Source organism: Peromyscus californicus, unplaced genomic scaffold (genome assembly GCF_007827085.1).
Source record: "Peromyscus californicus insignis strain IS unplaced genomic scaffold, ASM782708v3 Scaffold_17__1_contigs__length_78620276, whole genome shotgun sequence".
NCBI classification, from domain to species: Eukaryota; Metazoa; Chordata; class Mammalia; order Rodentia; family Cricetidae; genus Peromyscus; species Peromyscus californicus.
Window position 1 is genome coordinate 51043659 of NW_026294469.1, and position 12114 is coordinate 51055772.

Sequence of the window (12114 nt, forward strand, 5' to 3'; positions counted from 1 at the left end):
AGTCTGTTGATGTGCTAGAGTGCTGTGGATATCGCTCTGTATAAATAAAATGCTGATACTGGGAAGCCATGAGCCATGTGGCAAGGTAACTTACATGTTGGTACTCATGGTGGTGGCTGGCAGCATCTCCTGACTCAGCCTTCCTGTTCCCAGATTTCTCTTCTCTGCTTGTCCCACCTATACTTCCTGCCTGGCTACTGGCCAATCAGCATGGGTTAATTTAAGATGTAAGAACTAGATAGCTAGAAGCCTGAGCCATTAGACCAAACAATTTAAATAATATAAGAGTCTGTGTGTTTATTTTATAAGTGGGCCGTGGGACTGCTGGGGCTTGACAGGACCTGGAGAGAAACTCTCCTGCTACACTAGATTATATTGACTTTACTTATTGTTTTTTTCATGCTGAAGATTGGACTCAGGGTCTTATTCATTCCAGGCAAAGCATCCTATACTTTTTCATTTCCCCAGCCTAATCAAATTTTCAAGTTAAATGTCCCTTGAACACCCTAAGTAAATAAATGTGGGGGTCATACAGTTCTATTTGTACATTGTTAGGTTTTATTTGTTAAGACTTTGTTGGGGATTGATGCATCTATGTTCATGAATGATGGCTATGTTCTCAATAAGGTTTGTACACTAATGGTCATGTTCTGGGAGTTTGGTCCTCAATATAACAGTATTGGAAGGGAATGGATAGAAGTGGGGCCTAAATGGGGGATTAGGCACGGCACCATCCTCAAAAAGGGTTGACTACTACTTACAGGGATGTGTCAGATCCCATGCCACTGTTTCGTTCCCAGGAGAACCAATTGTTATAAAGCAGTTTCAGCTTTCATGGCTGCTCTTCCTCCACCTTTTCTCACACAGTTATTTCACATCCCCTACTCACCTTGTAGTGATGGAGGCCTGGTGTGGGCAGTGACTTCCTCAATGCCAGTATCATGGAATTTGGACTTTCTAGCTACTGGGATCATAAGTCAATTCCATAGTTTTTGAGGTCAACCGACTCTCAAATATTTTTTTTTAGAGGAAAGCAAAGTGGACGAAGACATTTTCTTTTGGCTGTGTCTTTGGTCCCAGTATTAAAGGAATACTACCCTTGTGAAAAGACTCATTCATGAGATAGTCTCTCTGTTTCTGTCTTTGGAAGGATACTGTAAATAAATAATACAATTTCCTTCCTTCACTGTTTGATAGAACCAACCAGTCAACATTTCTGAGCTTGGACCACTGTTTCAGAAGGTTATTAGTTAGTAGATTTCATTATTAGATACAGGCCTAATCTGTTAAATTAGATACATGTGGAGTATTCCATGTCAGTTTCTTCTCTGTGAGTTTTGGTCTATTATGTATTTCAAATAGTCTTTTTAATGTAGATGATCAAGTTTGTGGTCATTGAGTGTTTGATTATCCTTTCAACATCTATGGGGTCTGGAGTGATGTGCATCTCTTTTAATGTTTGGGGTAGTTGTTTGTGTCCTGTTTCTTACAATGACGGTGAGTTTACCACTTTTTATTTACCTATTCAAAACATTGATTTTTGGTTTTATTCATTTTTCTCTGTTGATCTCTTATTATCAGTTTCATTGAATTGTGCTTTAACATTTCATATGTTATACTTACATTGGATTTAGTTGTTTTACACATATATAACAAATATATAACAATATTTTAACATAATATTTCTGTCTCCATTTTTCCATGAATTTCATTTTTATGACTGTCTAAAATTACTCTGTGTGTGTGTGTGTGTGTGTGTGTGTGTGTGTGTGTGTGTGTGTGTGTGTGATATTTTATTCCTTGTTGGTTAGGAATCTAAGCAGGTCTCATTCCTTAGCTATTGTACCTATGCAGCAATAAAGATGGATATTCCAGTATCTCTACCACATGCTGACTTAGATTTCTTGGGCTTTCTTTGTGTATACACCCAGGAATGGAGTATCTGGGCCATATGGTAATTCTATTTTCTTGCAGTTTCTAAGGAACTCTCTAATAACCTCCATCGTGGCCACACAATTCTACACTCACAGCAGTTGTGGATGATAGTTTCTCTTTTTCCACGTCTTCACTAGTGTTTGTTATTTGTTCACTTGATAACTGTCATTCTGGTTGAAGTGACATGGAATCTCAAAGTACTTTTAATTTCCAAATCCCTGATAGCTAAAGATGTTAAACAACTTTTCGAGTGTTTACAGATCATATACACATCTACAGATGCCTATAGATTCATCAGCCCATTTGCTGGCTGGATAATTTGGGGGTATCAGTGTTTAATTGTTGTGGTTCTTTATAGCAATGTCTTGGTTAATGTGTAGACAGTGATGAATTTTTTCCCCGTTTTATAGTCTGTCTCTTGACTCTGAGAATTATTTCCTTTGCACTGCATCACAATTTCACGTAATCCAACTTTTCCAGTTTCTTGGATTATTTCCTGTGCCATTACAGTCAGAAAGTGTTAGTCTACAGTCCATCATTTGGGGAGACTGTGCTTCTGGAAGGTGAACTTCACAAGTATTTCTCAGCTCTCCCTAACTGTTTTCCATGGAACTAATGGCTGGAACTGACAGAAGTCGGGCGTGCCGAGCGCTATCAGTCAGGCAGTCGATTTTTCCCGATGGTCAACCTTGTTCAAACAACAACAACAAAAACCCAAACAAACAAATAAACCAAGAAAACAAATAAAAATGTGTTTGAGCTCTCTCTCTCCTTTTTAAAATTCATTTTACATATCAACTACAGACCCCCTCTCATCCCCCTACCCTGTCTCTCTCCCTTTCTGAAATAGAGTGGGATTTTTCTCTCTTACTGTGAGAACCTGGCCAAATCTCTAGGAAGTAAAACTCACAAAACTGTGGGAGCCCCCACTGCTGAGTCTCCTGGAGTTTCTCTCTCAGATGACACGCTGAGCCTCCATCAATCTGGTGACTACAGTCAGGCCTTCCCACCCATGATGTGTCCTTGGAGGATACTTTTCCTGTACGTTCTACACCTCTGTCTTGTGCATTTGGGTTTTGGCCCAGTGACCTCAGTTCAGTTATATGTCTAGGAAGGGTTGAGAGTTCTATTGTGTATTTATTTAAATTTGTGAAGCTTTTCACTTGTTTGAATAGATCCTCAACATGGAAGCCAGGCAGAACATTTTTTTTTCCCCAATTTTATAAACACTGTTTCTTTTTCTTCTTAATTTTAAAACAACTTTATATCAATGGAGAACAGAAATAGTTTAGAAAACTGTCTTCCTTTGGTCCATTGCCTCCTTAAGTTAACATTTCATATAAACTTGGTACATTTATCAAAACTAGATAATTGACCAGTACCTTTTTTTTCTTTTGGTTTTTCGAGCCAGGGTTTTTCTGTGTAGCTTTGACTATCCTAGAACTCATTCTGTAGACCAGGCTGGACTCGAGCTCACAGAGATCCTCCTGCCTCCGCCTCCTGAGTGCTGGGATCAAAGGCTTGTGCCACCACCACATGGCTTGACCAGTATTTTCAATGGCACTCTAGACTTTATTTTTATTTACCTAGTAGTAAGTCAGTTTGAAAACAACTTTGTTTTAAGTAGTCATTTTACATTTCAATTAAATTATCATATTCTAAAATAATGGCCTAGGGAGATATTTGAAATTTTTTTTCTAAAATGTGCTAATTGGCCCAAGTTGGTTTACTGTTGGCTTGAAGTTTTTGTTTTTGTCACATCGGCCATCATTTCATGCAGTCAACTCAGCGACTTCCACCACTGCACGCTCCCTTTCTGAGGAGAGTCTTCACTCTCTATTATGGTGTGTTAAGGATTTCTATAGGGGCATGCAAACCAAGCCTATGTACTTCCAGAGGGAAAAGGCTGAGGAAGGCAGGAAAGTTCTACAACTTTTTGAGAACTACTCTGGTTGTCCACTTAGTTCTGGTTTCTGGATAGCAGAAATCATTAATTGTTGGGTTTTGTTGTTCTTTTTCAGCACTGGGGGTTGACACTAGAGCCTTCTTCATGCTAGGCAAGACTCTACCACTCAGTTACATCCCGGGTAACTCACCTTTGTCTATAGGGATCATAGGTAGTAAATGATGGGTAGAAATCTACAGAACACACTCCCCAGAATTTCTTTTAGAAGTTTTCCTTAGGCATATCCTACGAATATGGAAAAGGTTGATTCTTGGTGCTAAGAAGATTTTTCCAGTCTCTTTTTCAGAGAAAGACCAAAACCCAGAAATAGCCACATCCAAAGTACTTCTGAAGGAGACATGCATGAAAATAGATTGCTCTACCCAGCCCCAACCCAGAACCACACAGCACTGCCCAGAGAGGACCTGATGCAGATGCTCCAGATGTGGAACTGTGGGGATGGTGCAGCACATAAAGCCTGGGGGAGGACCAGTAGAACTAATTGCCACTACCCTTTGTAACCAGTTAAAATGCCAGGCAATGCTATTATGCATCTAGTAAATATTTCCATAGATTCTAAGAGTTTTTATACTTCACGAGGTATCAAGAGCTGTATACTAAATGTTGAGAGTGAGGTTGGGGCACACTATTAAATGTAAAGTGGTCTGGATTCCAGAAGGCCTACGTCTAACTCTTGGCTCTGTGGCTCATTGATTAAGGTGACCTTTGGTACACCTTTCCCTTCTCAAGTTGAAGTCTTCGAAATGTGGACATTTAAAAATATCCCTGACATTATGGTCAATATAAGAAATGCAATACTTAAAGAACATGTAGTGTAGGGTCAAGGGAAGAGTGGATGTGGGTTATCTCTTAGGACATGATGAGATATTCACTGCACCCCTCAAGAACCCCAGGAGGCCATGCATATACTAGACTAAACATCCAACAATGGTACATAAAGCAGACAGGAAATGGTGAGGAAGAGTGACTGAGATGTGAGGCTAAAGTCCAGCAAGAGCACTGAGAGTCTTCAAAGCTAGACTGAGGCTGGATGGAATGCTTAGATGATGGACAGTGAACTGAGCAATAGCTGCCTTGGGAAGGGAGGGGGGTGACATCAGAAGCTCAGACCAGTCTCTCGAAAGACAAGGACTTGAGCAATGGGAGCAGCAGAGGTGATAACAGAGAGAAGAACTTTGCACAGGACAATGGGGCCAGATGCCATCACTGGTTCCAGGAAGGGGCTGACTTGAGTGTCTAAGGTGAGGCTGAGTTTATAGCCTGGACACATCAGTACTCCCAGCCTCATTGTAGAGGGTGCTCTTGGGACACTCACATCTCCTTACCTGAAGCCTGGGCTCTGTGAAAGTCCTCGCTTCCATGTCTTTTCCCTGCCTGCTCCTGGGTCTAGAGTGCCCTCACTGTTTTAACGGCAAAGCATTATCAGGACCTATAGGGTTTTTTTTTTTCTCGCTGCATATCTAGCATGAGAATTCTTCTTAACCCTCTACCACAGCCACTCTGCATCTCTTGAGCCACAGACTGGTCTGGGGACAGTTCAAAATCACCTGTGTTGGGGAAAATAATGTCACCCAATGAGGTCCACATCCTGTTCCCCAGTACCTGTCAATATGTTTTATCATGAGATAAGAGGCTGATTAGGACATGATTGAGCTCTGTGTTGTCTTGAGATGGGCAAGGTTCTCAAGACAGTGTGGATGAACTCACTAGGTACAAGTTTTCTTAGTACCAGGCTCTGCTGACTCCCCATGGGAGGCCTTATCTTCTTATAGGAGGGAAGAGTGGGATCTGTCATTGGTATGTAAAATGAATTAAAAATTTCTTAATAAAAATAAAAGAAGAAGGGGCAAGGGGACCCAGTCAGAGAAGGAGCGCATAAAAATAAACAAATTAACAAAGTGACACTGTAAGCCCAGGAATGTGGGCAGCTTCTGGAAGATGGAAACATCAAGGAATGAATTATTCCAAAGAGCCTTCTGAAAGGAGGCAGATCTGCTGACACCTACTTTTTAGCCCCATAAGACCCATTTTGAATTGATGAGCTCAGAACTGTAAGACTTTGAGTTTATATTATTTCAAGCTTCTGTGTTTGGGGTAATTTGTTACAGCCGCAACAGAAAGCTAATAGAGCTCCTGATATGCTATTGTGTCCCAGTCCAGCCTCCCTTATACCACAGCCTAATTATCCTACAAGACATGAGGTCTTCCTCTCTACTTACACCCTGGTCTGTCTCCTGATTGCTCTTAGGATGAGGAAAATGGTCCTTAGCATCGTGGGACTCTGCCAACAGCAGAATGAATGCCCCTCCCCTGCTCCATCACTGTGGGGTTTACCACTCACTGTTGTTTGGATCTGCATTCTATTCCCCTTGGCCTGGTGACCCCTTACCCGCCCCTTCAGTTCTCATCTCCTGCCACTTTCTCGGCCACACTGCCCTGACACACTAACTGGGGCCATATCCTACTCATATGCTCTCAGCACCCCCAGTTACTTCCTACCTCTAATGCGCTTCACATGTTTACAAAGTTCCACCTGATGGCAGGTCTCACCGGATCCTGGGAGCTCTGCTGGGCAACAACTGTGCCAGTTCTTTACCCCGGGTTCTTCCAGGCCTGGCACGGGGCCTAAGTCACAGCAGGTACACATGTTAAAATGATGAGTAGCTGGATTCATACATGCCTAGCATTTGGAAATCTTGTTCCTTCATAAACATTGGGGAAAAAATATACCCCGCTTGCCCCCGAGGTATCTCGGATACCAAGTGACAGGGCTCCGATCTGCTTGAGGGTTTCATCTATTTAGATGGAGCTGCCTCTTACTTTGCCAGCATCTTCAGTGAGAGCGAGCAAGTGCTGTTGCCCAGAGGAGGCCTGAGGCCCTATGTTCTAAAGTCTAAGCATCTCCCGGTGATACCAGCCCAGGCAGGGAGAAGCGGCACTGGTATGCTATTAATTATTGCTCTTTCCAGGCTGCTCCAAGTTTGATACTAATTGCTCAGCGAACAAATTGGAGATTCAGGTAATCACCAGACTTAATGCGGCTCCTGTCATGTTTGAATTAATTAAATCAAAGCAGACAGCTGCTTCTATGTTGCTTGAGAAACAGCAGTGACTTCTCCCAGGTCATGAAACTTATCAGATGCAACCCCTCTCTCTCCCAGGGGTTGGCCCTCGACTGGGTCAGCCTGGCGGTTAGATCCCACAGCAGAGCTTGGTGGCCTTGGTCATGCTGGGGGATGAAGACCCCTCCCTGGGCGGGTGTGCTCCTCCTATAGCTGTTGTGACATCTTGGAGATTTCTTTCATCCATGTGACTAGTTCACAGCAGGCATCAGGCAAACACGCACTAATTACTAAGGAATGGTTTCTGCACTAAACCAGGAATTAAGTGCTGGAGTCAAGAGGTTCAAGCCTGGCCCTTAGCTATCTTATAAGCAGGATATCATTGTTACTTATTATTCAATATCTGGCTGTTATTAATAAGAGCTTGATAGGAATTATGTCATTTAATGGCCGTAACTCTTCAGGAAACTTGCAACAATTCACACAGCAAGGAAGAGGCGGAATCAGGATTTGGACCGAAGCATTCTGCCCCAAGAATTCTTAACTATCCCACACATATCAACTTCTTCTATTTTATTTATAATTCATTTATTCTTATTTTATGTACATTGGTGTTTTGCCTGCACGCATGTCTGTGTGAGCTGTGTGAGGGTGTCAGATCTTGGAGTTGCAGACAGTTATTAGCTGCCATGTGGGTGCTGGGAATTGAACCTGGGTCTTCTGGAAGAGCAGTTAGTGCTCTTAACCACTGAGCTATCTTTCCAATCACACATATCAACTTCTTAACTATCCCTTATCTTATTTGAACCTTAGGAAAGCCACATCTTCTGAGCTCGGTTTTCTTTACCAGTGAAGATTCTCCCATCCACAATGTGCCCGGCAGCTTGAAAGATGTTAACTGGACTCTTAACTCAAAGGTTTCAGATACACAGGAATAGCTTGCTTGGTTAGCTCACACACAACTAGTAGGTGGCGGGTTTCTTTTTCTCTCAGTACTTGTTAAATTTGAGGATGTGTGGATGTTCACAAGTATGTCCGCAGGCAGCTGCCATTTGGGCCCTCTTCTTAGAGAAACACTGTAGAAACTTCATGGACTCTGTGACATCCTTATGGATCTATACGCAAATAGGATTCTTGAATTCAGGCAGGGTGATTGTTTGCAGGGTAGCCATCCAGATTATTGTAAATGTGTTCATACTGTTTCTTTTCCATCAAAGTGAAAACTCGTAAATTAAAAATGTGTAAATCATGGAGACGTGGGAATACGCAAGCCATGTCAGGACCTCTATAGGCTAAAATGCATACAGACTTTGTTCCTGGTTGGCCAAGGAAGCTAGCTCTCCTCCCTTCTCTCAGTGCGTGTAACCCACCATAGCCTGGTAAGGCAGCTGTATTAAGTTGTCCATATCTCCACAGTTAGGGATGGGGGTTCATGAACCTCTTTCCACTTCATAACACAACTGTTGGTGGTGGTTTTTGCTCTTTTAGGGGGCCTGCCACCCAGCTCCCAAATAAATCACACATGGAGGCTTATTCTTAATTATGATTGCCCATCCTTAGCTTGGCTTATTTCTTGCCAACTTTCCTTAACTTAAATTATCCCATCTACCTTTTGCTTCTGGACTTTTCCTGTTCTCTTACTTCTATAAATCTTACTCCGTAGCTTGCTGTGTAGCTGGGTGGATGGCCCCTGGAGTTCTCCTCCTTCTCTGGCTACTTCCTCCTTCCTCCTTTCTCCTTCTCCTCTCCTCCCAAATTTCTCCTTCTATTCATCCTCTCTGCCTGCCAGCCCCACCTATCTCTTTCTCCTGCCTTGCTATTGGCCATTCAGCTCTTTATTAGACCATCAGGTGTTTTACACAGGCACAGTAACACAGCTTCACAGAGTTAAACAAATGCACCATAAACAAAAGTAACACACTTTAAAATAATATTCCCCAACACACGGCTTTTCACATGATCAAAATAATAGTTTTCCTTCTCATCAGGACATGTTTTTTATATGAGCTCCACAGGGGAAGTGCCATTGGTTGTCAATGTGAGTGTTTTATTACTGTAGAGCTTGGCAGAATTTGGGACTGTGCTTTGGGTTTAGTGTGGGGGCATTGCACACACTGTGACAGCCAGATCAGTAGCTCTGAGCTTCAGTCTTCATGTGTGAAATAAATCTGAGTAACCAACACTTACAATTGGGAAAAATAATTGTAAAAATGAAGTCAGTTATGTCATGACTAAAAATGGTCCCTGTCATCTTCATCCTTCAATAAATTGAGCTGTAGATGATTTCTTCTTATTATTATTAAGTTTTTCTTTTTCTGCACAGGAATCTATGTCAGGGAGATCCTTATACCTTGGATAGCAGCACAGCCTAGTTTTCAAGACCTTTTGGTTCTGAGCTATGGGCATGTTAGTCCATTAAGCAATGTTGCTCAGGATTCAGGCCAACAGGTGTGGGTCTGACATGGGTCTAGCCCAGGCCCCATCTCTTAGCATTCATCTCTGGATCCTCTCTCAACATCTCTGGGTCTCACTTTTCTTCTTTGTATAGCTTTGGTCTTTTTGGTTGCCTGGCATGGCCTGCCAAGCTTCAGTGATTGTGAAAGGAACAGGTAGGCAGTGTCCTTACAAGAGTCAAGAGTGTGTGTTCACAAAGCAGGGAGAGCAAATAAGGAATCTTCTAGGCCTTGGAGTCTTCTAGGTGTCCCCAACAAAGAAAATAAAAGAAGAAAATACTTTAGCAGTTCAGAGCTCTGCATGTATGATCATCAACACAACACACTCTTCACTCTAAGAGCCACTGAGGGGAAGATAGATCTGGAACAGTGTTAGCTGTGCATGTTGAGCCTCTGAAATGTCCCACTCCCGTGCTTTGTGCTTCCTTCTCTGTGCAGTGATACTGTGAGGAATACATCGTGCCCTTGGCTGCACAAGAGAAAGGAAAGGCATAGTCAGGTGGAACAATTCACCAACTATCACATCGTCAGTGACTGGCAGAGCCTGACGGGATGCTGAGTCTGTCAGGATCCACTGGAAGTCTTAGTCAGCCTGTTGCACAGCACAGTACTCTAGATAATGAGATGCACAAACACAGGGCGGTCTGAGAGAAGCTTCAAGGGTAAATCTCATAAAGTGGAAAATAACATACGACTGAGGGCGACAACTTTCTATGTAGAACCTGATTGCTTATTGTTGCCTGGGCCACAGCACCATATTTCTTCTCTCCCCTGAGTCACTGATGGGAAACATCAGTCATCTCGCTCTCTTGCCTGCCCCCTTTTTATCAGTTGTCATGAGCTGTTGATGGCATTTCAGTTACTGATGAGTCATATATATGACACAGTACTCCCACAGATTAGACTGAAACTGGAAAATTCTCGTTTCCTGATGGCCTTGTATTTCCTGTGTGTGATAGTGTTCACTGCATTCTGCACAGGATTTTAGCCGAGTCAATGGCTGTATCATAGAACTTGGAGTGTTGTGGGGGACACGCTCTAGCTTATATGGATGCCCTCTATGATGTTTGTACAATGATTGCATCGCTTAATGTTACATTTTCCAGGATGACTCTTGTCATTAAGCAAAGTCTGATTATACTCTCAACAGAGCATCCAGCCAGAGGAAGCCTATTTCAAGGTCATTCGGACCATTGCTTTGCTCAAACTCTTCCTGGGCAGTAAAAAGCCAAAGAATACCACAGGGATCTTCAAGGTTGCCTCACGCCAACATTAGTCCTGGATATCTTGCAGACAGCTACTCCTTCCACTTCTCCTTTTCCTTCTGTTCCCTTGCTGTACCCCAATCCTTGCTGTTCTTCCAAATTCCAGCCAAGATCTAGCTTAGGAACATTTGCATAAATCTGCACAACAGCATGATCTGAATACTGCAGGGCATGGCATTGTAGCACAATAGTGAGTACATTCATTGTCCCTAGGCAATGGGAGGAATGCTCAGCTGCTTATAGGACCGCCAACACCATATGTGTGGTCTCCTCCTCTACCTGAAATGGCTTCCTTCCAGTAGTTGCTAAAATTACTTCCCAGTGGGAGACATAGCAATGTCTACCTCTTCTCCTAAGGTCCCAATGACAAACTGAGGCAGAATCCCACCAGGGTTCATTCTGGGGAACCAAGGAATATATTGGACTTCCTTACAGAGCATAGGTGAGGAGTTACTTACAGGAGCGTGGGTAAGTGTCCCCCAACTGGCCACAACTGGAGGTCTTTGCCCAGCAGGCATGAGGGCTTCCCCATGACCACAAAAAATGCAGTATACATATATACAAAACACACACACACACACACACACACACACACACACACACTAGCTCCTCCTCCAGACTATGAGCCGAGTTGTCAGTTGGTACAGAGACAGTTGGATACTCAATCTAGGTCACAGGGTGTAGTCTGGAATTAGAAACCACAGTTGATAGTTGTAGCATGAATCTTAACAGGTCTTATTAATAAAATCAAACCTGAGGCCAGTTATTGGGGTGAATGCTGGAAGATCAGAGAAACAGAACAAGCCACAGCTACCTCACCTCGCCAGTTCCTCAGCTGACCCTGTTTCCTCAAACTGGAAGCATCTGTGTCCTCATCCCAATGGCTCTCAGCTGAACTGCTGCTTGAAAGCCTGAAGCTTAACCAGCTAAAAGCTTCTAGTTTCTGGTCCTCACACCTTATATATCTTTCTGCTTTCTGCCTCACTACCTGGGATTAAAGGCTCACTTTCTGAGATTAAAGGCATGAGTCACCATGCCTGGCTGTTTCCAATGTGGCCTTGAACTCACAGAGATCCAGAGGGATTTCTGCCTCTGGAATGCTAGGATTAAAGGCGTGTGCTACCACTGCCTAACCTCTATGTTTAATATTGTGGCTGTCCTATTCTCTGACCCCAGATAAGTTTATTAGTGTGCACAATATTTTGGAGAACACAATACCACCACAGATACTTGAACAGCATTTTAGCACGGCACCAGAAAGCTACTGGAAGGGCTTATTCATGTCCAGTTTGGAGTTGTTCTGACGAGTGGCACAGGAACTGCTTTGGAGAAAGGAATCTGGGTTCTCACCCCAGCTCTGTCGTTCACTCTCTGTACCCTAGGCCTGGTTCCCCAAGGATGCCATTTTCCCACCTTTAACTTAGACGATCTAG

At 43.0% G+C, this 12114-nt stretch overlaps 1 protein-coding gene across 2 annotated transcripts in view; it reads left to right on the forward strand.

The window, feature by feature from the left end:
* Htr4 (5-hydroxytryptamine receptor 4) overlaps positions 1-12114 on the forward strand; it is a 208682-nt gene that overhangs the window by 189863 nt on the left and 6705 nt on the right. The window lies entirely within an intron of this gene.